Source organism: Pseudorca crassidens, chromosome 17, assembly GCF_039906515.1.
Source record: "Pseudorca crassidens isolate mPseCra1 chromosome 17, mPseCra1.hap1, whole genome shotgun sequence".
NCBI classification, from domain to species: domain Eukaryota; kingdom Metazoa; phylum Chordata; class Mammalia; order Artiodactyla; family Delphinidae; genus Pseudorca; species Pseudorca crassidens.
This window is the reverse complement of record NC_090312.1, coordinates 34,399,645-34,426,470: the sequence shown is the minus strand read 5'-3', so window position 1 is coordinate 34,426,470 and position 26,826 is coordinate 34,399,645. Positions and strand designations below refer to the sequence as shown.

Genomic DNA, 26,826 nt, shown 5'->3' with positions numbered 1-26,826 from the left:
GTGTAGAATGGTGCATATGAAAGCTGAGAAGTCAAAGGGGTCGACTGAGCTGCTTATGAACTTATTGCTTCCCAGCTCCAAATTCATTCTCCAATTGCACACCCAGAGTGCTCAGTCCTTTGACTACCTTGTAGCCCCAGCCCAGGAGCCTTGGTGATCACCTTGCTGCGGTCTTAAGAGGCACACCGCGTGCTTCTGGCTTCATGCTGTAGCAGCCCACAGCCCTCACCACGCAACACTCCCAAGCATGACCAGGCCTGACTTTCCTGCCCCCTGCAGGGCTCTTCCTGAGACCTTTCCAAGGTGGGCAATGTCTGCTCTGGCTTGGCACCTGCAGAAACCTCCCAGCTTCCTCAGCAACCTGCTTAGGTGCCTTGGCTTGCCTGTGTCCTAGGTGATTGTTTCCTGTTTATCAGATGACCCTAAACCAGTTCTGGCACAGGCAACCCAGCAAACTTTCTCACCAGCCAGTGGTTGTCTGCAACCGCACCTTCTCCAAAATTCAATTAACTATCAAGTTAAGAAAAAGGGAATTCTGTTGGAGCCAAACTGAGTATTATAACCTGGGAAGCAGATTCTCAGAAAGCACTGAGAACTCTTCCACCTGTTAGAAGTTGAAGGCATAGACTTATCCTTTTTTTTTCTTTAATTGATTCTATTTTTTACATAAAAAGTTCAGTAAAAATTGGATAAAGTGATGTTTTTGTTTTTTTTGTTTTGTTTTGTGGTACGCGGGCCTCTCACTGTTGTGGCCTCTCCCGTCGCGGAGCACAGGCTCCGGATGCGCAGGCTCAGCGGCCATGGCTCACGGGCCCAGCCACTCTGCAGCATGTGGGATCTTCCCGGACCGGGGCACGAACCCGCGTCCCCTGCACTGGCAGGTGGACTCTCAACCACTGCGCCACCAGGGAACCCCAAGTAAAGTGATTTTAAGCAGTAAATCAATCTTATCAACATAGCACAAGGCTGGCCGAAACCACAAGGCAGCCTGCTCTGGAATATTTACATGATAACGCATTAAACCTTGCAGGAGAACTTAAACCATCCTTACAAAGTCTTCTGTGATCCTAGCACGCAGAGACTTAAAAGCAAAACAAAAGCCAAAAACCAGGAAAGACAAATTATTTTCAATATATTCACATAGACATTAAAATATAATACAGATCGTCAGGGTAAGGGGTCGTGGGTGGGGATGCGCATGAGTCTGTGCGCTGACAGCACCGCCAAGGAGGAGGCCCAGCCTTGAGAGTGGGGTCAGGCCTGGCCGGGGTCTCAGAAGGGAAGGTCTCAAGGGCCTAAACACTTGCCTCAGATGGCCTCTACCAACAGCTCACAACCAGGGACCGCTTGTTGTAGATGGAGCTTATTTTTGTGAGCTCATTCTGCAGGTTTGAATTCCCCAGGGTGATGTGTCATCAGTAGCACAGCCCTGACAGTGGGGTGGGGAGAGAGGGCCCACGGGATTTCTTCTCCCCAGAGTCTCTCCTACCAGCTTGCCCGTCCTCCCACCCTGGCCCTGAAGGTCACTCTAATTCAGTGTCCCGTTTGGGTGTGTAAACAGCCCCAAACTTCTGCATGTACTTCTTAATGTACTCCTTGGTTTTGTGTCTCACATTCTCATTGCACTCCAGGTCCTCGGGGTTCTTATAGTACTTCAGCTCCTTATTCGTAACGCTGTGAGTCAGCTTGCGAGCTAGGTGTTTGAAATCTTCAGTTGTGGTAATTCTTCCCACTTTGCAGTCAGGTTTCCAGTAAGGGTTCAGGCACTGGACGATGAACTGGGACATCTCTTTTCTGAATACTTGTTTGCTTTTCTTAGCCAGTTCACTGGAGGCGTCTGCTTCTGCTGTCTTAGGCTTTTTGAGGTCTTCATGGGATTTTCATCATATGTTGGGGTTCCCAGGTCCATCTCAGCTTCATGCTCAAGGCTGGCATCATCTCCTGGGCTTTCCCAAGTAGGAGGATCCCACTGAGTCTGCCTTGTGATCACATGGGAGTAGTAAATCTTCCCTTCTGGGTCTCGGGCTGTCTTCCAGTTGGGAGGTAAGACAATAGTTTTTGGTTTGGGAGGAGATGGGGGTGGTTAGTCCAAGAGGTTATTTGTCACAACCATTTCAGGTGGCTGGAAGGGCTGAGGCTGCCCTGGTGCAACTATTGTAGTCACGGCTGTGGCTGGCTGTACCACCACTCCTCGTGGGTGAGCTGTGAGAATCTGCTGTCCCTGGATGTACTGAAGACTTGGCTGGGCATAACCCTGTACAATTGGTGGAGTTGTCTGTGAATAGGGTGACGTCACACCACAGACAGTTGGAGCAGCCTGTCCTTGATAATATAAGGTTGCTTGAGACTGTGCAGGAGAGTACTGCTGCTGTACACTCACGGACTGTTGGTTTGAATCCCAAACACCATAATTCTGTCCCTGGACTGGGCCTGGGGCTGGCAGTGGCAGGACGGTGACCCTGGAGTCTTGGTGTACCACACCATCACTTTGGGCCACATACTGTGAACTGGAAACTTCCACAGGGGCTGCCACATGTGGCACCATGGGCACAGGTGGAGGGGCAGCAAGGGGTTCTGTAGAATGTCCCACCAAGGGCTGAGAATAATCATAAGGGGAAGGAGAACACACAGGATCCATGCTGGGTGTGGGGAGGAGCACCCTTCCAGCATTAAGATTGCTGGGATCCACATAGGCCTGCCTGGGGTAACCTGGTGGGTAGCCAGCAAAGGGGTGATGAGGGGCATGGTAGCCAAGAGAGTCACAGGGCAGTGGAGACGCCATTCCCAGGTTCTGCAGCTGCTGCTGTTGTTTTTGAACCTCCCGCTGAGCTACCTCCTGCTCAAACAACTTTCAACGCTTCTCTGTAGAAAGTTGATTGTGATCTTGAATTCGTACTTTCCTTTTAGAAGTTGGTGTATCATATCTGCCACCTGGCCTTTTTGTTCCCCGCTCATAGGCAGAAGGTGGTGGTGAGAGGGACCCCCTTCGTTTCCTTTTCTCTTTATTTTGAGTTTGTTTGTCTGGGTCTCTCTCTCTTGACCTGTTAAGAGTCTTTGGGGCAACTGTTTGATCTCTGAAGCCAAAAGCATCCCTTCCTCGTTCGGTTATTGTGCTCTCCTTTTCAGTTTGCCTTTTCTTTGGAATTCGATATACCTCCTTTAGGTCTTTCCAACTGTCCAGGAGCTTGGTGGCCAAATCACTTATATCTACTGTTTTATGTGGCTGTTCCTGGCTCCTCTCACTCTCCACATCAGACACACCCTCTTCTTCATCTTGGGATGGTGTTTCCTCAGCAATAGGTTCGTCTGGTTTTGTGCCATTGCTCTCTTTAGGCTCTATTTCAGTGTCAGCCTCTGGTTCAGATGTGGGTAGCTTAATGGCCTCCACAGCAATGTCACTATCAACTTTAGATTCAGGCAGCTGTTGTGTGAGTAGCTGTTGTTCCTCTTCTTCTATGGGGACGTTTTCTAACTGGTCAAGGTCCTCTTTGCCATCCTTGCCTTCTAGCTCGCTGGTAGCATCAGAGATCGCACTGTCCATGCCATTTTCACTTATAATTTTAAGTCTGCGAAACTTTAGCTTCTTGGGGGTGTCTGTGTCAGCTTCTATGCTCAGCTTGGTGGAAGGATCAGGTGTGTTGAGCGGTGTGTGAGCACGTGATGTATTCTCGCTAGAATACCCATCTCCTTTGCTCAGCTGAGGGACAGCAGTCTTGATTTGAGACCAACGTTGAATAATAGGAAGCACTTTGCTTTCCTCCAACGTATTTTTAGTAGGAATGGGTAGATGTTCCAAAGTCTTTATAATCTCTTCCTGAAGCTTCTGGTTACTTTCCCGGCCATCACGTAGCTCTGCCATCCAGATCCACAACAAAGGCAGCCCATGACGTTCCAGAAAGGACTTCAGGCAAGACTGTGAATGTGTGTTCTGTATGAGCTTGAGACAGGTAAGTTTCTGTTCCAAAGTTTCAATTCTAACCATTAGCCAGGATAAGCTGAGCACCTGGTTTTTATCAGAGAGACCCTCACCATTCTCCATCAGAGCTTCTAGCTCTCCATCCACCGAATCCTTCTTCCGAGATCGTTCTTTCTTCATTTTCCCTCCTGCTGCTCTGAGGCTGACTCTGTTCTCTCCTCCCAGGTGACCCCGGCAATTAGCCGACCCACAGAAACATCTCTGTGCTTCCTTGCCATATCTCTGGAACTGATAGTCAAATGTTAACTCTGAGCCTGAAGGAACCAGTTTGGTGGTAAAAATCCCAACTCTCAGTTGTCCGTTCACAGTCCATTTTTGAGCCTCACAGTTTGGTTCACAGCTGTGATTCATGAACCGGGAGCAGTTTCCTTTCTGAGTGGCATCTATTATCTCATCATTCTTCAGGGCCATGAAATAGTAGTGGATGTTTCTGTTTCGTGCATACTCCTTTACCCGGGCCTTAAACTCTTTATGATCAGGTACCTCTCCACAATATTCCAGGACAAAGGTGTTCGAAGGAAGATCTTTAGCAGCTCTCAAGCCCCAGCCTTTCTTTTCTGTGAGTATGACTTCCACATCTGCATGCTGTTTTCTTTGGAACCGTCTATTGGAACAATAATCCCCATTTGGACAACGAGACGAACATTCAATCATGAGGAGACGATTAAGACAATCTTCCCCACATGCTATTTCACCTTGAGCTCTTTCATCTTTAGAAAGAGGTGTACACTCACACTGCATTCGCTTAAAATCCCGATGGGATTTATTCTTCTTTCTTTCTGTTAAATAAACATTTTCTTCAATCAGATCAAAGTAAGAAGGCATCTTCCCTTGTTTGGCACATTCCTTCCACCGCTCTGGGTCCCTGAAGTCCTCCATGACACACGAAGGCCCAACCAATGCTGAGCCTAGAGGCACTGCTGTCTCTCCCTGCTCTACCTCCACTCTAACTTTCTTTCTGTCCTGAAGCTCACCGTCACTTTCAGAATCACTCTCCAATTCCTGTCTCCTTTTTTTAAGAGGCCCTCTATCTTTCCTATCATTTTGTTCTAAGTTTTCCGAAAGATCTTTCTTCTCATTCACAGCTGAAGAGTCCTTAATGGAATTGCTGCTTATTTCAGGTGCTTGCACTGACCCCTTGTCCTTCTGAAGGGACAGAAAACATTTATTGGACTGGCCTGAAAAGTGAGATCCTCCACGTTGACCCCAATTCTCCTCTTCACGGTCATCTGTTAAGGAATCTGGTACCTGCCCTTGAATTCGATCATACACAACCCCAGTTCCAGGTGGTCTACCTGCTGATCTTGGATCCCAGTAGCTATTGCCTTGCCAGTAATTATGTGTCCCACTATACTGTTCTGCACTTTGCTGATACTTGTGTCCACCACAGGCTCCATAGCTGCTGTCAGGTTGCTGATACGTGGTAGTAGGCTTTTCTTGTTGAGAGAAGTCCCACCCTAGATTTCTGAGCTCTTCCGATGATGAACGGAAACCATCCACTCGGGAGATCTCACAGGAAGAAAAATTTGACTCTGTTTTCCCAGTCTACTATCTGGCCTGTTAGGGAAAGTGGTCTGTTGCCGAGACTTACTTGAGACATCTTCAGAATCATCAGAAGAATAAACTGGCAGCTCTTCTTGCTACCTAGAAGTTATTTTGGCTTTCGCTGCTTCCTCAGAATTTGGATGACCTAGAGGGTCAGATTTTATGTCTGTATGACTTGTACTATCAACCCCATCTCTCTGAGGATGGGCAATTTCAGACAGGTGATTATCTGTTTTCGGCTGGGCTGTGTAAGAGAGGTTTCTGAATTCTTCTCTGTTGCTTTGTGAAAGAACTTCTCAGTTTGAGGACAGGCTTTACTTGCTATACTCTCAAATTTTTCCTCATATGAATGCCTCCTTGGCTCCAATCGCTCATCTTCCCAGTGGTCAGAATAGTGTCTGTAACTTTGACTGCTCTGAGAAGAAGAAGGACTTGTTTCTTCCATGGGCAAAGTAGAATTCTTTGGCACAACCACAACAGACTGAAGACGGTTTCTTGGAATACTGCTATCATCAAAATCTGTATCTTCCGAATCACTTTCATCACTTGAACTTTTGGAAGAACCAGAATAATCTTCATGGACAGTGGATACAATCTCTGAGGCATGACCACTACTGTCACATTTTAAGGTATATGTTATACCATCACTGTCCTCCATGATTAAATTCAAATCACAAGAAGAAAATACAACTTCTGAGTCATCAGAAGTATGTGTATGTCCTCTTCCACCTTCTTCACCTAAAGAGATTTCTGGTCTTCCTCTTCTATCAGGCAGTATGGAGTTCCCTTCTTCTTGAGCCTTTTGCACACATTTCCCAGATAGTCCATTATTATGCCTGTTTCCCCAGGAAGCAAATCCTCTTCCTGAATCAGGAAGGCCACAAGCTACTTCTATTATTTCTTTCTCTGCATGCTTTAAAAACTCTGAGCTTTTACTCTTCAGCACAGCATCCCAAACTGGAGATGTATTCTCTCCACATTGCAAGAGAGTTAAACTGTCTACATTTGTCCCTGCTGGAAGACTCTGAAGAGATGAAGCAATACATGAGCTCCCTGTAGGTGGATATAAATCAACAAAATGATTAACAGAAGCTGAACTAGTACTACCAACACTCTGCTTATATTCTCCACATGCAAATTTTGAGTGCTGATCTGTCAGACTTCCATTATCACATATAACTGTTTTTGATTTCAAATGCACATTCATAAAGCTATTTGAAGAAATCTTCGTTACTAAAGGCTCAGTATTTTCAGCTCCGGAATGACACAAAGAAGGGCAGTTGTCGTTTGAAGTACAGTATATATCTGAATCTTTGGTTTTACAGCAAGAAACTCTCACATCAACTGGTTCTTTAACTATTGTTTTGGAATAATCTACAGTCATAACTGGCAAAGATATGAGTTGATCCTGGTGTGGCGACACTGGAGGTTCTGTTTCTCTAAATGGGCTTTCTGACTTACTATGCTGCATGCGAGTATCATCCATGTCTTTTTCTTTACATCTGTTAATGTTTTGAAATCCATTTGATGAAAGCATGCATGTTTTGACCAAAGGGGATACCTCTGATCCAGTCACACTATCATCAGAAGACATCAAAACAGTGTCACGTTTAGAAGTGCAAAATGTTGCCAAATCAGATTCTGCCCCAGGAGATCTGTTTATATTAAATTCGGTGGGACAATAACTTCTTACTTGATCATTCTTCACTTTACATAAAGAGTCTAATTCCTTAATACTATCATGGCTATCATGTCCTATAAATTCAGACTTAAAAACAGGTGATTCATCTAAGCTTTTTAAAAGTAGGTGAATCATTTAATCGATTTGATGGAGATGGAGACCCAATCTTCTCTCTTTCAGGAACTTCACTAATCACTCTTAATTCACTACCTTTTGAACAAGGAGTCTGTAAACTAAAAGAATGAGGCTGTTTGACTTCCTCATTCAATTCTGTACAACAGAAAGAATTTTTAAATTTATCAGACTTGGGTGCAGGTTTTGAAGGGGCAGATTTATAACGGGAAGCACTCTTACCGTGCTTGGAATATGATGACCCGCGTCGGAATCCCTGGTCATTAGTGGGAGAATAACATCTTTTCATTGCTTCATTTTCTGAAGTCCTTTTGGATTCTCCTTCTAATTTTGAAGAATCCTTTCCTCTTTTTTCCATCTCTAAGTAAGAGGACTCAGTTTTACAGTCTCCATCAGTCTTGCCCTGTTATTGGTATATGGCCGAGACTAGCGTGCCCTCTCTCGATAAGGGGAGCTCCTACGGTAACGACCATCATAATGAGGTTAATCATAATGGGACCGTTCTGACCGAGAATAGGATGAAGTAGTTCTAGAACCTCTGTCAGATTTAAACGAGACCTGCTCTGCCTTCGCTCTCTCTCTGATCTACAGCGAGAAGATATATAACGAGTATCGCTTTCAAGTTTTGAGTAGCTAAAATATTTATCATCTCTCTCTGTTTTAGATCGTGAAGATTTCAGGAGCTCTGCTTAATGTGTAATGCAGATGCACACTGGACATTAGGGAGGGAGAAGGCCCGAACAGAATTCTGTGTTTAATTTTTTTTGTCCTGCCTTTAAATTTTATTCCATCAGAGGTATGAATGCCAGACGGGGATCCTCTTCCAAGCTTGCCTTTCCTTGGGTACTCTCCCTCTGCCCTAGGGTACTGTTAAGAGTTCTCAACACGCAGTCATCCCTCAGCTTGAGCAAGGAATTGGTCCTAAGGCTCCCCCTGCCAGTCCCTAAGGCTCCCCCGCCAGTCCCCTGCGATTGCTGAAGTCTCTTATATAAAATGGAGTAGTACAGTCTGCCCTCAGTACCCCGGGGCTCCACATTGGAGGATTCTGCATCCGAGGATTCAATCTACTGCAATTCAATTTACGGTTGGTTGAATCCGGGGTGCAGAACCCGTGGATACAGAGGGGTAATTGTATTTATTTCACTCTATAATTCACTTAAGAATTCTGGTTAAATTTACCGTGTTCTGTCTCCTGGTTGGACCTAGATTGGTAGAGGTGTGATGACTTGCTTGAGTTTGGGACAAAGAAGTGAGCATGAATAGCACTTTCTCCCCTCTCTTTGGGAGTAAGCTGCTCACAGAAAGCATGCATTGGGCCCCATTTCTCCATAAGTCTTACAAGGGCAGGCGGCAAAATAGTCTGGGGCCAGTGCTGTCTGTGGCTGGATGCGTATGTCTGTATCATTATGGGGCTCAGTGTAAGGAAGCCCTCTTTTACACAGATATAAGGCTGAAATTAGAGAATGAGGGTTATTAGTAATAAAGATAATACATCATGTTCCACATACCTCTTGTCTACTTATGAATTACTTTAGAACCTGGGTGGGGAAGAGGTTAACATGCTTCACTTAAGGGAAGAAGCTTATTACTATTTCTTTTGACAAGTTGAGTGTGAATTGGTTTTATCACTTTCTAGGCTTGTTCTATTCATAATTAACATATATTGAAACTTACATTAATATAAACAAACAATCCTGCAATATTTGCTGTCAGAAAATAGATAAGGGACAACCTTCAAATCCAACTTTTGTGTAGTTGGGCCTTCAACTATAAGCAGGTTTTAGTTATTTTTCTAAGTCTCTTATGCTTTTCATGGTGAGCTGAATATCTTTAATATAAAAAAAAAAGTTTCTCTGTAAAACTAAACATTCTAAAGAACCTATACAACATACATAAGGGTCCCAAAATGCTCACTTTTCATAAAAATGACATCTGTTTCCATAGACGAGTTCACCAACATCCTGACAGCTGATGGAAAAGTGACACATAGGCTTTAGGGTCTAGATCACAGATTCTGTCACCTAGGAAGCTTTCAAGTACAGCAACTAATAGAAAAACCCAACTGAGAATGGCTTACATAGAGCGAACCAATTAACTTCCTTTGAAACTACAGAGATACATGTTGCTAGGAGTGAGACTAGAAGCTCACATAATGTGACTTAGAACCTAGTTTCTTTCAGTTTTTAACTGTAACTTCCCTGGTGTTGACTGTTTTTGGACAAACTCCTCCCTCCCGCCCACCCCCCCATTTGATAATCCTAAACTGACTTTGAGGAACTGTAAGAATTACATGAATCCTTTTTGTGAAACAGAGAATCTATATCATATATTCAGCAAAAGTGTCTTAAGAGTCACTGATTGGACCAACTTAGGTAATCGTGCCCGTTCCAAAACATTCAGAGATGGCACGTTCAGATTGGCTCTATGAGTCAGGGCCTTTCTCTGGGGCAGGTGAGGCCCATTTTCCATCTAAATCACAACGGTGAAAATGGAGGGACAGGGTAGGTACTGAAAAGAAATTCAGGCTATTACTCCAAGAAGGAAGAAAAATAGATACTGGGCAGCCATATAACAGGTATTCATTATAGGTACTTCCAGAGTCTATTTCCTATTTACTCAAAGAAATTTAAGACTCTAGGTAACCCCAAAATTCACATATTTTCTGCATGTTACCTAACACATTTTTAGAAAATAAAAAGGTAAAATAATGTGAAACGATTTAATTTCTATAAGTGATCTTATAATCAAAGAGACCTTGCTACAAAAGTGAAACTTTATCTAGAGGATTTTATATTCAGTAAAGTGTTCACATTCAAGAGCAAATTCTCAGTCTGATGATTCATGAAGTCACTTGTGATATTCCTTCTTCAGTGTGGTGTTTATATAAAAACATGCGTCTCTCAAATTGCCATGGCAAAAACACATATTGAAGCTTGACAGCCTTCTTTTCACAAAGCATGGTTTCCATCATTGCCTTGGATCGCACTGTGCCTTATGTTCATTCTCTGGTACAGAGCTCCAGCAGGTTTTTGTCTTTTTCTCTTGCCCTGCATCTTAATCTTCAGGCATTCTCCTACAGTCATGTTCTGGTCTTCCCTTTGTCAGCCTCTGCCTCCTCGACTCCTAGTACTTTTTTCAAGCTAAAGTTCTTTACCTTTATCTGCTGAAATCCAAGAAAGAGCCTGTAGTGAAATGAAGACTTGCAGTTTTCCCCACCTGCTTATTTGCTTGCAATCTGTCTTCAGCCACTACAATTTGAATCTGCCTCAAGTTATCAGTGGCATTAATCTTCATCCTACCAAAATATTTACATGGTCGATAACCCCTTTTTCTTTGATCCTCTTATCTGACTGGTCTTCCTCTGTCACTCCTAAGACATAGCCATGTCTTTCTGGTCTATTAATTTCTCTCACTGCTCTTTTATGCATCAAATAGACAGGTTAAGTAAGGCTCTGAAAGTACTCATCTTTCTGGTCTCAATCTTTCAACTTCCTCTTCCATTTCTTGTTCCATTACCACATTGACTATTCACTGCTCAAGACATGTTATCTGTGCTTTTTTTCCAAGGTTCCCTTGGAAATATCTTCCTTCAAGGCTCAGCTTAAATATTTTTCCTCCATGACCCCTGCTCTAGTTTCCTCCAAACTTGAACTACCTCCAACTCAGTTAACCAGGTCCATGCTCTATCACCAGCTCTTGACCGAATATTTGTGAAAGCTCTCTAGCTAGTATCCCTGCTTCTTGCCTGTCTTCTACTTGTTTCTCCATACTACCACTAGAACTGTCTCTCATACAATCTGAACCCCTCATCATGGCCTCTAAGATCTTGCTCCTGCTAATGTCTATTGGCCCAGGAACTGTGCTAAGAACTTTGCTTGAATTAATCCATTTAATCCTATGAGCTACATACTCTTTTAAATTTTTACATCTTTATTGGAGTATAATTGCTTTACAATGTTGCTTTAGTTTCTGCTGTATAACAAAGTGAATCAGCTATATGTATACATATATCCCCATATTCCTTCCCTCTTAAGCCTCCCTCCCCTCCCTATCCCACCCCTCTAGGTGGTCACAAAGCACCGAGCTGATCTCCCTGTGCTATGTGGCTGCGTCCCACTAGCTATCTATTTTACATTTGGTAGTGTATTTATGTCCATGTCACTCTCTCACTTCGTTCCAGCTTCGCCTTCCCCCGCCCCGTGTCCTCAAGTCCATTCTCAACGTCTGCGTATTTACTCCTGTCCTGCCCCTAGGTTCATCAGAACATTTATTTATTTTTTTTTAAGATTCCATATATATGTGTTAGCATTTGGTATTTGTCTTTCTCTTTCTGACTTACTTCGCTCTGTATGACAGACTCTAGGTCCATCCACATCACTACAAATAACTCAATTTCGTTTCTTTTTATGGCTGAGTAACATTACATTGTATATATGTGCCACATCTTCTTTATCCATTCATACGATGATGGATACTTAGGGTGGTTCCATGTCCTGGCTATTGTAAATAGAGCTGCAATGAACATTTTGGTACATGACTCTTTTTGAATTATGGTTTTCTCAGGGTATATGCCCAGTAGTGGGACTGCTGGGTCGGATGGTAGTTCTATTTGTAGTTTTTTAAAGGAACCTCCATACTGTTCTCTATAGTGGTTGTATCAATTTACATTCCCACCAGCAGTGCAAGAGTGTTCCCTTTTCTCCACACCCTCTCCGGCATTTATTGTTTGTAGGTTTTTTGATGATGGCCATGGTGACTGGTGTGAGGTGATACCTCATTGTCGTTTTGATTTGCATTTCTCTAATGATTAGTGATGTTGAGCATGCTTTCATGTGTTTGTTGGCAATCTGTATAACTTCTTCGGAGAAATGTGTATTTAGGTCTTGCACCCATTTTTGGGTTGTTTGTTTGTTTTTTTGATATTGAGCTGCATGAGCTCCTTGTATATTTTGGAGATTAATCCTTTGTCAGCTGCTTCGTTTGCAGATGTTTTCTCCCATTCCGAGAGTTGTCTTTCTGTCTTGTTTACAGTTTCCTTTGCTGTGCAAATGCTTTGAAGTTTCATTAGGTCCCATTTGTTTATTTTTGTTTTTATTTCCATTACTCTAGGAGGTGGGTCAAAAAGGATCTTGCTGTGATTTATGTCATAGAGTGTTCTGCCTCTGTTTTCCTCTAAAAGTTTGATAGATTCTGGCCTTACATTTAGGTCTTTAATGCATTTTTAGTTTATTTTTGGGTATGGTATTAGGGAGTGTTCTAATCTCATACTTTTACATGTACCTGTCCAGTTTTCCCAGCACCACTTATTGAAGAGGCTGTCCCTTCTCCACTGTACATTCAGACCTCGTTTATCAAAGATAAGTGACCATATGTGCGTGGGTTTATCTCTGGGCTTTCTAACCTGTTCCATTGATCTATCTTTGTTTTTGTGCCAGTACCATACTCTCTTGATTACTGTAGCTTTGTAGTATAGTCTGAAGTCAGGGAGCCTGATTCCTCCAGCTCCATTTTTCGTCCTCAAGATTGCTTTGGCTATTCGGGGTCTTTTGTGTTTCCATACAAATTGCGAAATTTTTTGTTCTAGTTCTATGAAAAATTCCAGTGGTAGTTTGATAGGGATTGCATTGAATCTGTAGATTGCTTTGGGTAGTAGAGTCATTTTCACAATGTTGATTCTTCCAATCCAAGAACATGGTATATCTCTCCATCTATTTGTATCATCTTTAATTTCTTTTAACAGTGTCTTATAATTTTCTGCATAAAGGTATTTTGTCTCCTCAGGTAGGTTTCTCCCTAGGTATTTTATTCTTTTTGTTGCAATGGTAAATGGGAGTGTTTTCTTGATTTCATTTCCAGATTTTTCATCATTAGTGTATAGGAATGCCAGAGATCTCTGTGCATTAATTTTGTGTCCTGCTACTTTACCAAATTCATTGATTAGCTCTAGTAGTTTTCTGGTAGCATCTTTAAGGTTTCTCTATGTATAGTATCATGTCATCCGCAAACAGTGACAGCTTTACTTCTTCTTTTCCGACCTGGATTCCTTTTATTTCCTTTTCTTCTCTGATTGCTGTGGCTAAAACTTCCAAAACTATGTTGAATAAGAGTGGTGAGAGTGGGCAGCCTTGTCTTTTTCCTGATCTTAGTGGAAATGCTTTCAGTTTTTCACCATTGAGGATGATGTTGGCTGTGGGTTTGTCATATACGGCCTTTATTATGTTGAGGAAAGTTCCCTCTATGCCTACTTTCTGCAGGGTTTTTTTTTATCATAAATGGGTGTTGAATTTTGTCAAAAGCTTTCTCTGCATCTATTGAGATCATCATATGGTTTTTCTCCTTCAATTTGTTAATATGGTGTGTCACGTTGATTGATTTGCGTATACTGAAGAATCCTTGCATTCCTGGAATAAACCCCACTTGATCATGGTGTATAATCCTTTTAATGTGCTGTTGGATTCTGTTTGCTAGTACTTTGTTGAGGATTTTTGCATCTATGTTCACCAGTGATATTGGCCTGTAGTTTTCTTTCTTCGTGACATCCCTGTCTGGTTTTGGTATCAGGGTGATGGTGGCCTCGTAGAATGAGTTTGGGAGTGTTCTTCCTTCTGCTATATTTTGGAAGAGTTTGAGAAGGATAGTTGTTCGCTCTTCTCTAAATGTTTGATACATTCACCTTTGAAGCCATCTGGTCCTGGGCTTTTGTTTGTTGGAAGATTTTTAATCACAGTTTCAATTTCATTCCTTGTGATTGGTGTCTTCATATTTTCTATTTCTTCCTGATTCAGTCTTGGCAGGTTGTGCATTTCTAAGAATTTGTCCATTTCATCCAGGTTGTCCATTTTATTGGGAGAGAGTTGATTGTAGTAATCTCTCATGATCTTTTTTATTTCTGTAGTGTCAGTTGTTACTTCTCCTTTTTCATTTCTAAATCTATTGATTTGAGTCGTCTCTCTTTTTTTCTTGATGAGTCTGACTAATGGCTTTTCAATTTTGTTTATCTTCCCAAAGAACCAGCTATCAGTTTTATTGATCTTTGCTATCGTTTCCTTCATTTCTTTTTCATTTATTTCTGATCTGATCTTTGTGATTTCTTTTCTTCTGCTAACTGTGGGGGTTTTGTTGTTCTTTTTTCTCTAATTGCTTTAGGTGCAAGGTTAGGTTGTTTATTCGAGATGTTTCCTGTTTCTTAAGGTAGGATTGTATTGCTATAAACTTCCCTCTTAGAACTGCTTTTGCTGCATCCCATAGGTTTTGGGTCGTCGTGTTTCCATTGTCATTTGTTTCTAGGTATTTTTTGATTTCCTATCTTTGATTTCTTCAGTGATCACTTCGTTATTAAGTAGTGTATAGTTTAGCCTCCATGTGTTTCAATTACAGTTCTTTTCCTGTAATTGATATCTAGTCTCATAGTGTTGTGGTCGGAAAAGATATTTGATATGAGTTCAATTTTCTTAAATTTACCAAAGCTTGATTTGTGACCCAAGATAGGATCTATCCTGGAGAATGTTCCATGAGCACTTGAGAAGAATGTGTATTCTCTTGTTTTTGGATGGAATGTCCTATAAATATCAATTAAATCCATCTTTTTTAATGTATCATTTAAAGCTTGTGTTTGCTTATTTATTTTCATTTTGGATGATCTCTCCATTGGTGACAGTGGGGTGTTAAAATCCCCTAATATGATTGTGTTACTGTCAATTTCCCCTTTTATGCCTGTTAGTATTTGCCTTATGTATTGAGGTGCTCCTATGTTGGGTCCATAAATATTTACAATTGTCATATCTTCTTCTTGGATCGATCCCTTGATCATTATGTAGTGTCCTTCTTTGTCTCTTGTAATAGTCTTTATTTTGAAGTCTCTTTTGTCTGATATGAGAATTGCTACTCCAGCTTTCTTTTGATTTCCATTTGCATGGAATATCTTTTTCCATCCCCTTACTTTCAGTCTGTATGTGTCCCTAGGTCTGAAGTGGGTCTCTCGTAGACAGCATGTATACGGCTCTTGTTTTTGTATCCATTCAGCCAGTCTGTGTCTTTTGGTGGGAGCATTTAGTCCATTTACATTTAAGGTAATTATCGATTTGTATGTTCCTATTCCCATTTTCTTAATTGTTTTGGGTTTGTTATTGTAGGTCTTTTCCTTCTCTTGTGTTTCTTGCCTAGAGAAGTTCCTTTAGCATTTGTTGTAAAGCTGGTTTGGTGGTGCTGAACTCTCTTAGCTTTTCCTTGTCTGTAAAGGTTTTAATTTCTCCATCAAATCTGAATGAGATCCTTGCTGGGTAGAGTAATCTTGGTTGTAGGTTTCTCTCCTTCATCCCTTTAAATGTGTCCTGCCAGTCCCTTCTGGCTTGCAGAGTTTCTGCTGACAGATCAGCTCTTAACCTTATGGGGATTCCCTTGTGTGTTATTTGTTGTTTTTCCCTTGCTGCTTTTAATATGTTTTCTTTGTATTTAATTTTTGATAGTTTGATTGACATGTGTCTTGGCATGTTTCTCCTTGGATTTATCCTGTATGGGCCTCTCTGTGCTTCCTGGACTTGATTAACTATTTCCTTTGCGATATTAGGGAAGTTTTCAACTATCATGTCTTCAAATATTTTCTCAGTCCCTTTTTCTCTTCTTCTTCTGGGACCCCTATAATTCGAATGTTGGTGCGTTTAATGTTGTCCCAGAGGTCTCTGAGACTGTCCTCAGTTCTTTTCATTCTTCTTTCTTTATTCTGCTCTGCAGTAGTTATCTCCACTGTTTTACCTTCCAGGTCACTTATCCGTTCTTCTGCCTCTGTTATTCTGCTATTGATCCCTTCTAGAGTATTTTTAATTTCATTTATTGTGGTGTTCACCATTGCTTCTTTCCTCTTTAGTTCTTCTAGGTCCTTGTTAAATGTTTCTTGCATTTTGTCTATTCTATTTCCAAGATTTTGGATCATCTTTACTATCATTATTCTGAATTCTTTTTCAGGTAGACTGCCTATTTCCTCTTCATTTGTTAGGTCTGCTGGGTTTTTATCTTGCTCCTTCATCTGCTGTGTGATTTTCTGTCTTCTCATTTTGCTTATCTTACTGTGTTTGGTGTCTCCTTTTTGCAGGCTGCCGGTTCGTAGTTCCCGTTGTTTTTGGTGTCTGTCCCCAGTGGCTAAAGTTGGTTCAGTGGGTTGTGTGGGCTTCCTGGTGGAGGGGACTAGTGCCTGTGTTCTGGTGGATGAGGCTGGATCTTGTCTTTCTGGTGGGCAGGTCCACCTCTGGTGGTGTGTTTTGGGGTGTCTGTGGCCTTATTATGATTTTAGGCAGCCTCTCTGCTAATGGGTGGGGTTGTGTTCCTGTCTTGCTAGTTGTTTGGCATAGGGTGTCCAACAGTGTAGCTTGCTGGTCGTTGAGTGAAGCTGGGTGTTGGTGTTGAGATGGAGATCTCTGGGAGATTTTCGCCATTTGATATTACGTGGAGCTGGGAGGTCTCTTGTGGACCAGTGTCCTGAAGTTGGCTCTCCCACGTCAGAGGCACAGCACTGACTCCTGGTTGCAGCGCCAAGAGCCTTTCATCCACACGGCTCAGAATAAAAGGGAGAAAAAGTAGAAAGAAAGAGGATAAAATAAAATAAAATGAAATAAAATAAAACAAAATAAAGTTATTAAAATAATTATTAAGAAAAAAATTTTTTTGAGTACAAAAAAAAAACAGACGGACAGAACCCTAGGACAAATGGTGGAAGCAATGCTATACAGACAAAGTCTCACACAGAAGCATACACATACACACTCACAAATGGAAGAAAAGGGGAAAAAATCATAAATCTTGCTCTCAAAGTCCACTTCCTCAATTTGGGATGATTCGTTGTCTATTCAGGTATTCCACAGATGCAGGTACATCAAGTTGATTGTGGAGCTTTAATCCGCGGCTCCTGAGGCTGCTGGGAGAGATTTCCCTTTCTCTTCTTGTTCTCACAGCTCCCCGTGGCTCAGTTTTGGATTTGGCCCTGTCTCTGCGTGTAGGTCACCGGAGGGAGTCTGTTCTTCGCTCAGACAGGACGGGGTCAAAGGAGCCGCTGATTCGGGGGCTCTGGCTCACTCAGGCCGGGGGGAGGGAGGGGCATGGATGTGGGGCGAGCCTGAGGCGGCAGAGGCCGGCGTGATGTTGCACCAGCCTGAGGCGCGCCATGCGTTCTCCTGGGTAAGTTGTCCCTGGATCCCGGGACCCTGGCAGTGGCGGGCTGCACAGCCTCCCAGGAGGGGGTATGCAGATAGTGACCTGTGCTTGCACACATACTTCTTGGTGGCGGCAGCAGCAACCTTAACGTCTCATGCCCGTCTCTGGGGTCCGCGCTTTTAGCCACGACTGGCGCCAGTCTCTGGAGCTCCTTTAAGCAGCGCTCTTAATCCCCTCTCCTCGCGAACCCGGAAACAAAGAGGGAAGAAAAAGTCTCTTGCCTCTTAGGCAGCTCCAGACGTTTTCCCGGACTCCCTCCCGGCTAGCCGTGGTGCACTAACCCCCTGCAGGCTGTGCTCACGCCGCCAGTCCTCTCCCTGCACTCCGACCAAAGCCCGAGCCTCAGCTCCCAGCCCCGCCCGCCCCGGCGGGTGAGCAGACAAGCCTCTCGGGCTGGTGAGTGCTGGTCAGCACCGATCCTCTGTGAGGGAATCTCTCCGCTTTGCCCTCCGCACCCCTGTTGCTGCGCTCTCCTCCGCGGCTCCGAAGCTTTCCCCCTCCGCCACCCGCAGTCTCCGCCCGCGAAGGGGCTTCCTAGTGTGTGGATACATTTCCTCCTTCACAGCTCCCTCCCACTGGTGCAGGTCCTGTCCCTATCCTTTTGTCTCTGTTTATTCTTTTTTCTTTTGCCCTACCCAGGTACGTGGGGAGTTTCTTGCCTTTTGGGAGGTCTGAGGTCTTCTACCAGCGTTCAGTAAGTGTTCTGTAGGAGTTGTTCCACGTGTGGATGTATTTATGGTGTATCTGTGGGGAGGAAGGTGATCTCCGCGTCTTACTGTTCCGCCATCTTCCCCTCCCCCCTGCTTGTATATTTTGGAGATTAATCCTTTGTCAATTGCCTCGTTGACAAATATTTTCTCCCATTCTGAGGGTTGTCTTTTCATCTTGTTTATGGTTTCCTTTGCTGTGCAAAAGCTTTTCATTAGGTCCCATTTGTTTATTTTTGTTTTGATTTCCATTTCTTTAGGAGGTGGGTCAAAAAGGATCTTGCTGTGATTTATGTCATAGAGTGTTCTGCCTATGTTTTCCTCTAAGAGTTCTATAGTGTCTGGCCTGACATTTAGGTCTTTAATTGACCTCCAAAGCCCGAGCCTCAGCTCCCAGCCCCCGCCCATCCCAGCAGGTGAGCAGACAAGCGTCTCAGGCTGGTGAGTGCTGGTTGGCACCGATCCTCTGTGTGGGAATCTCTCCACTTTGCCCTCTGCACCCCTGTTGCTGCGCTCTCCTCTGTGGCTCTGAACCTCCCCACCCCCTGTCCCCGCCAGTAAGGGGCCTTCCTAGTGTGTGGAAACTCTTCCTCCTTCACAGCTCCCTCCCAGAGGTGCAGGACCCATCCCTATTCCTTTGTCTCCCTTTTTTTTTTTTTTTTCTTTTTTCTTTTGCCCTACCTATGTACCTGGGGATTTTCTTGCCTTTTTGGAAGTCTGAGGTCTTCTGCCAGCGTTCAGTAGGTGTTCTGTAGGAGTTGTTCCACATGCAGATGTATTTTTGATGTATTCGTGGGGAGGAAGGTGATCTCTATGTCTTACTTCTCTGCCATCTTGAAGGTCTCCCGAGCTACATACTTTTAATATCCTCATTTGCAGTAGATACTGTTGACCACCCACCCAAATCCCTTTTACAGGACTGGTGCACCCACAGCCCAGATGCTGCAGGTGTTGGTTAATAGCTCATACCTCCACCTTACTTGGAGGATTGCCCTTGGAGGAGAGGCACCCAGCCAGCCCTCCATCTCCTCCTTCCCACACCATGGGTAGTCAAGGACTGCCTGATATGGGAACATAATAGCCCAGCCCCTCAACACTGGGCAGGACAACCTCTGTGGTCCATCCATACTGCAGAGTGCCCTGCTGGGTCAGGCTGAGGCTGAACTTCTGAAAACTCTGTTTCCCCTGCCAAATGCTGTTTTCTTTACTCCCTTATAAATTTCTTCTAAGGGCACTTCCTCAATAAATACTTGCCCAAGAATTCCCATCTCAGGCATGGCTCCAGAGGAACTGATTTTACAGATGATGAAACTTGAGACAGAGAAGGGTAAAGTGATTTGCCTAAGGTCAAACAGAAAATGGGAAAGCTGAAGTTTGAAGCCAGACAGTCTGGCTCCCAGCCTGCACTCTTCCCCACCAGTGTAATGACTACTTCTCCAACCTCCTTTGTGGCCACCTCCTTTCATAGGTGGCTGGGTTTTTGTTAAATTTGGCTTAAATTTTAAAGAATGAGTTGATACAGATACATGGTTTGAACAAAACTTTTACTACTGAAATAAGAGACTGAATAATGAATTATTCACCTTGGAAGAATAAAGGGACATATTGCTCCTTCTGGCCACAAGGCAGTCCTATAGGGGAACCCCACTATGACCATAAAGTAAGTACTGCTCAACCAGGGGGCACGACAGAGGCTGATAACCCTGCCCCCCAACCACCCATGGCGGTTTTAGGCCATCATAGGGAGAAACCAAGCCACATAAAAGAAGTCGAACCCATCCAAGGATAACTCCTTGGGAAGCTAGACTCAGAAGCAGCACACGTGTGATCCACCACACTGTCCTCAGAAAGTTGTTCAGATCATATCGCATATCTGAATTAGGCTACGAAATTAATACTGGGAAATTGTGCCCGTGCAAACAGCCACCTGTGGGAATACCAGCTGGGTTTATGTATTCTTGCAAGTACTCAGTTGGGCACTAAAGGAAATCGGGCCCTGAAATGGCCAAATTGGGGTCCTTTTGACACTCCAAAATGATTTTGAGTGTGAAGTTAAAGCCGGCAGTCTTCTGCATCTGTGCCTGCAACGTTTACCGGAAACAACAGTGGTAATATTTTTCTAAAATTAGATTAGCAGGGGAAAATATTTGTAGGGCTAGCTCCATGGATCCTTTGGAGAAACATCCAAGTTGTTAAAATTTTAGAGAGCTCTTATCTTAAGCTGTTGTACCTATTCTAATTGGTATGTAGATGCCCCCAAAGGCTTCAAAATTCCAAAATAGCCTCATTGAAAGATCTGTTGTAGAAGGCTACTGAAAGTAATGATATAAAAGGTACCTAAAACTTTAACTACTGTTTCCCTCTATCCTTCTTTGAGTACTCATTCTAGTAATCTTCTGAACTGCCTTTCCAGTCTGAAGACACTATTAAGTGGTTACCTTTAGAAATGGGACCACATGAGGCTGTAGACAAGCCTCTTCATATCAAAGGCCAAACTGAGGTTCATAGTTAAACCCAGGGGAGGATCCTCAAAAGTGTTTGTAAGTGGATTCCCAAAATGGGAGGCCACCAGTCTGACTGGTGGAGCCTGATAGGAATTGATGTTTTGGGGAGGGGCACTTCTCCCTTAAGCTAAATGAGGGAAAGTAAAACATTCTAACATAGATGAATGGGTGTGTCAGTCCTTTGATATCATTGAGGTGGCCACCCAATTCTTTGAGGAAAAAAAACTGTCCTTGTTTTACAAGCCTAGTCTTTACAGGACCAGAGGTGTGCATCCAGAAATAATCCAAAGCCTACCAATCCTTTTACCACTCCCCAAACCTCCCCTATTTATCATAAGAGGCTTGTAAGTGTTGAGGGAAAAAAATTGTTTTCTGGCCTTATGGGAACAAAGTCATCCTAGAAGGAGCTTGCCTTTCTCCTCCTATGCCTTTGAGATGCAAATGTTTTACCTGATTTTTTCAGGAACGCTTATCTCTGCTATGTTTTTAAAATGCAAATTCCAGGAAAGGGGGTAGGTAATTTGGAACTTATCAAGGACAAATAGAAATCTTAAGTGTCTTTTCCATAAATAGTAGTGAAAAGTGTTTAGCCATAGACAGGTGACCTTGATTTGTTCCATCTGCCAGAAACCCAGTGTGTATCCAACCTCTTTTGTAACTGATCGATTTTATATTGTTGTACCTGATTCATGACTGAAATTTTGGGATGGGAGCTATGAGGTCTCTGTTGAGTGTGTGTACGTAGCTATATGTGTGTTGTAGATGTGTGTTGCAGATGTGTGGTATTGCCAAAATTCATTTGTAAAAGAGCTCTACTTAATTGGCTTAAAGGAAATTAAGTGTTTACAAAAATACTTGGAAATATAAAAGAAACTGGCCAGAATGAACTTCAGGTTCATGTGATCTGGAAAATGTTCAGTATTGAATTAATATCTGGTATTAAAGTTAGCCTAAGCTTGTTGGTTTGATTAATACGGACACGTCTTTAGAAAAGATGTTGCAGGAAAGAGTGGGGCACGAAAGGATGGTCATGTCCCAGGTCTCGGGCGAGTCTCTGGAACGGCCACCAAGTGTGGGTTCTTGGCTTCGCTCAGGAAAGAACTCAAGAGCGAGCCATGGTAAACTGAAGGGTTTATTCAGGGAGATACACACTCCATAGACACAGTGTGGGCCATCTCAGAAGGCAAGAGGCCATGGCAGAAACACACTCCACAAACAGTGTGGGCATTCTTGGAAGGTGAGAGGTCCCAGGGTATATATAGGGCTGTCAGTTTCTATAGGGGTGGGTAATTTCATAGGCTAATTAATGGGAGGTGTATTCCAGCTATTTTGGGGAAGAGGTGGGGACTTCCAGGAATTGGGCCACTGCCCACTTTTTTGACCTTTTATGTTTGGCCTTGGAACTGTCATGGCACCTGCGGATGTGTCATTTAGCGTGCTGATGTGTCACAGTGAGCGTATACTGAGGCTCAAGTGGACTCGTCTGCCATCTTGGACCTAGTTGGTTCTAACCAGTTTATGATGCATCCTTGGGCTATGTCATTCTTTTAAAGGTTGTGCCCTGCCCCTTTCCTGTCTGAGTCATCAATATTAAATATAATACTTTCACTGTACCTAGGTTTACTAGAAATCAAATAAGACCTTATTACTGTTAAAGTTTGTCAGCAAGAAAAATAATGGTATGAAAACGTTTTAAGTAAATAAAATAGAGGTAAATAAGAGCTTTAGGTAAACTCTTTAGGAATAACTGTTTTAGGAATGTCTACTTTAAGGACAATATCTCCAGATTTTGGTAACCGGAAACAAAACTAAGTTAAACTACGAGAATTTCTTCACTATCTGGGTCATTACAAGTAGGATAAAATACTAGAACATTAATTGCTGGGCAGGCCTAAGTTTACCTACTTTTGTCTTATGAGAAACTGAAGATGTTTATTAGATACATGTCTTGTATCACATTGAAGAAAGAAATTCTATAAGACGGTGTATGTTTCTAGAGGTTATAAAATACGTTCATAATTATCAATCAGGAAATGCTGGTATGACAGTTTATAATTACTTGCTTCTTGGTTTTTGCTAGAGATTAAGATTCTAAGGTTAAGAATTATAAGGGAAACATTTCAGTATGCAAGGAAAGTAGGATGTGTGTTTTCAGCCAAAAAAAGGGGAATGAAAATGTATTTTGTTAAAAAAAGGTCATTTTGTCCTAGAGCTGGTTGTGTCTAAATGGATACATAAAGTTGTCAAATGTTTGTGGAAAGGGAACACTGAGAGTTTTGTACATGATCAGGATTAGCCTAAATTAGATAAGATTGAACTTAATTAAGGAAGTGAATTTTAAAAGTAAAGTGGTACAAAACCTGAATTTGGTTCTCTGAAAGGACAAAGTTTTCTTAAAATACTGAACTGTTTTTGATAATAGATTGTGAGTTTCTTTGTGTTTAAGTGATCTGTATTTGCTAGTGAGATCTTCTATTGTCACTTTAGTTATGTGAATGGGTGTTGTTTCACAGTGACCTGTGATTCTATTTGACCAAGTGTTGTAAAACTTCTTGATATTTTTGACAAACTTCCCAAAGATAAAATCCTAAATGAAGCTCATCTGACCTCTAGCTAATTTTGAAGTTTTCCAAAGGGTCCCTAGAATACCTCAAAATATTTGTTTTCTCTCCATCTCAGAGAGAGGAATATGAAACTACTTAGGCTTCTTTGGTATGTTAAATTACATGGGAAGCATTGTCAAATAGGTGGTGATGAAACTTCTTAGATTGTACCCTATGGGTAAATGTTACCAACATACATATTCTAGAAATTATATGGAACTCCTAAAATTCTGGTAGGTCCTGGTAAAAATTATATCAGTCATAATTTTAATAATTATCTTAAATTGTTGTGTGTCACAGCAGTAACCAAGTTTTCCAATTGCATTATAATCAGGTCTTTAACCTTGACTTTTTAAGTCTTTTGACGTTTATAGGCAGTTATCATTGTACTCTTTTTGCAAAATGCTTCATCTTCAAGAAGATCCACAGAGAGTACTTTTTGACGTGAACAGATTTCTGATAATTTTCACATCATACTGCTGAACTGGGTAAGAAATTAGAATTCTAATCAACTGGATGGCTTCATGTAACTGTTACCAGAAGATTAAGATCAAGGACTAGTCACACAGGAGTGGGTGAACAGACTATGGTTATAATTTTTGGTTTTTGTCTGAAATATTACTGGGTTTTAATCTGTTTTCCAGATATAAGGAAACCTTTGAAATATACCTCTGTAAGTAGAACTGAAACCTTATCTTTTCTCTCTACCAGATGCCTCCAGAATTTGGAAACGCTTAGGTTCCCAGCAGCTTTATCAGGCCTGTAAGGAAGGCCACCTCCTAAAAGGTACAGGAAACTCACTGTATTTTGGGGACCTCGAGAAGAGAGGAATTCGCCTAAATCCATCACCCAAATCTATAAATATCACAGGTTGAATGTATGACATACCTTTGGTATGGGTTTCCTAGCCCTGAGGTTTTTAAAGTTCAATCTGAGAATCTTTATGAAAAGTTCCAGCACAGCCAATTTAAAAGTCTATGTGGTCAATTACCCAGACTTATTTTGCAAACAAATAAGTCTTAATTTGGCTATATTTTGTAGAAATGAGGGTACTTTTAGAGAGAAAAAGATTGTTTCAGTGAATACAGAATTCTAGTTTTGTTAATTGATGTCTGTATTTACTGGCGAAGACTCACTTCCCAGATAACTCCTTGTTAATTTAGTCATTAAAAAGACACTGTTTCTGAAGTTTATCACAGTAATCTAACTTTGGAAGAAGATCAAGATGCATCATGACCTGCAACCAGGTTATGCATACTGGAGAAGACATCAGATAAAGGACTCTTTTGGGCCACTTCGGAGGGGACCTTATCAGACCTCTACAACCGAATGAACTGCAACTGCAATTTCTGACAGACACCTGACTTAGACTAAGACCAGCACTACCAGACCAGGATGAGAATATTACATCAGAAGTAGACAGCTGACCCAAGATGCCAGAGCAGGTCGGTATACTGATTACTTTGACAATTGCTCAGACTTTTGCTAATGAACCAAATGTATTTCTTGGGCTCAATCCCATGCAAGTTTCAAAAAAAAAAAAAAAAATCAATCCAATTGCTGGGTTTGTGGCCAATAACCAGTACTCCCAGGTTGCCTTGGTGGATTTCTCCTCTCCAAAGCTCTAACTGGATGGTTCTTAGACATTTTATTTCAAACGAAACTCTAGCACCATGCAAGCTAACATTGCCACCAATATCACTAACTGATACCCTCTTACCTGGCCAATTAACGGTGCATGTTCTGAACCTGGCCATAATACTCCTTTTTTATTAGATGTTGAATATTGGGTAGCTCCTAACAAGACCCAATGGATTTACTGAACAAGTTTATGACCTTGGCTCTCCCCAGGTTGGTTAAGAAGATAAAAAACTGGTTTCCCTTGGGCTCAAGGTCACCTATGGCTACCGTGGAAACAGCCCCTGTCAATCTGTAATGTGAGTACTCTGGTTACTACCAGTTTTCCAAATGGCATGAACATTTATCCATGATATTTGTTTACTCATCTTATGACCCATGAAGTGTCAGATTTCTGCTCTGAACAATCCTCTTCCTAGTTTAGGGGAAATATTAGGAAAATGGTTTTGTTTAGGAGGATTTTGGCTTAAATCTTTGCTAATGATATTGCTACTATCACCAATTTAGTTTGTGGAACTTATAAGTTGGTACTTTCCTGCCTTTCATGCTGTGTCACCTACTCGTACTAAGATAATGTCTAAATGACTTGAAACTATAGATCACATCTGTAGTTCTATATAAAATAATGGACATACCCCACACACATGTGAGGAAAATTGGCTTAAGTCTTACTGGACAACTTAGAATTGAATGTCAGTCCTTGCCAAACATCCTGCTAGTACAACTCCCCCGAAAGGAGAGAATCGGGCCGTTAAGGCCAGGCATCAAGGGACAGGCAAGCAGCCATCCTGGTTTTGAGGGACTGAATATTTGATCACCTAACACTTTCTACTGAAAGATTATTTCACAATTTCCCCCCATTGATCATTAAAGGTCATATTTTATGGCAAGACAAGAAAAACTTAAACTTTTCTCTGCCCTTTGGTGGCCTCTCTCCCCACTACTATGCATTGTGTATCTGCATTATGCATCGGCCAAACCTTCCCCATTGGCAGAGATACCTGCTCAACCATAGAGAGCAACACTCTCCTAGCATCAGAAAGACAACTCCTTAAAAGATAGTATTCCTTCTTGATCTTGTAAGGGGCCAAGATGATGCTTAGACTTGGATTGTGTAAACTGTCAACAACACGTCATCTAAATGTATAGCCTTCTGTCTCAACAAACTTCTATAACTGTGTCTTTACTTCACTTCTCAGAGCTTTCTGAGATGCTCTTCCTGGGTTGTAATATCCAAATTTGGCTCAAATAACAGTTTCCATTCCTTAGGTTGACTGATTTTTGTCAACATCTCATAGTGGCTTGCTTCCTCCCATATGTCAAAATGTTTCAAATACTACCTCCTCAGAGACCTTTCCTGACCCCAGCTGTCCTACCTAGCATAGCAACACTATTCCCAACTCCTTAGTTTTACTTCTAGCATTTAATATTTGAAATTATATTATGCATATTTATGTTTTGTCACTGCACACTAAAATGAAAATTCCCTGAGGGCAGGAATGTTTTGTAGCTCATTTACTGCCATATCCTCAATGCTTGGTAACATACATGGCACAGCGCAGGAAGGAGTGCTGTAACCGTTGATCGAGTGGAATGAATTCTCTTCTCAGAACTCGTGCAGGGCTTGTAGAAATCTTCTTGCGTGTTCTTAATCTAGAACTGTAGTTATTTAATGCTTATTCATCCCACAAGCCTGTATGCTCTCAGAGGACAGGAATTATGGCTTATTAATTTAGGAGTACACAGGACGCATTCAAATAATGGCACTACCTCTAAAACTCCAAATATCAACTGCAACTTGTCTTTCCATACAGGGACTATTATCAGGATTTCATGT

The 26,826-nt window shown here is 42.2% G+C and overlaps 1 pseudogene; it reads right to left on the bottom strand.

Moving 5' to 3' along the window:
- Positions 1 to 1,118: 1,118 nt before the first annotated feature.
- On the bottom strand, positions 1,119 to 7,707 carry LOC137209996 (histone-lysine N-methyltransferase SETD2 pseudogene; annotated as a pseudogene).
- Positions 7,708 to 26,826: the final 19,119 nt, after the last annotated feature.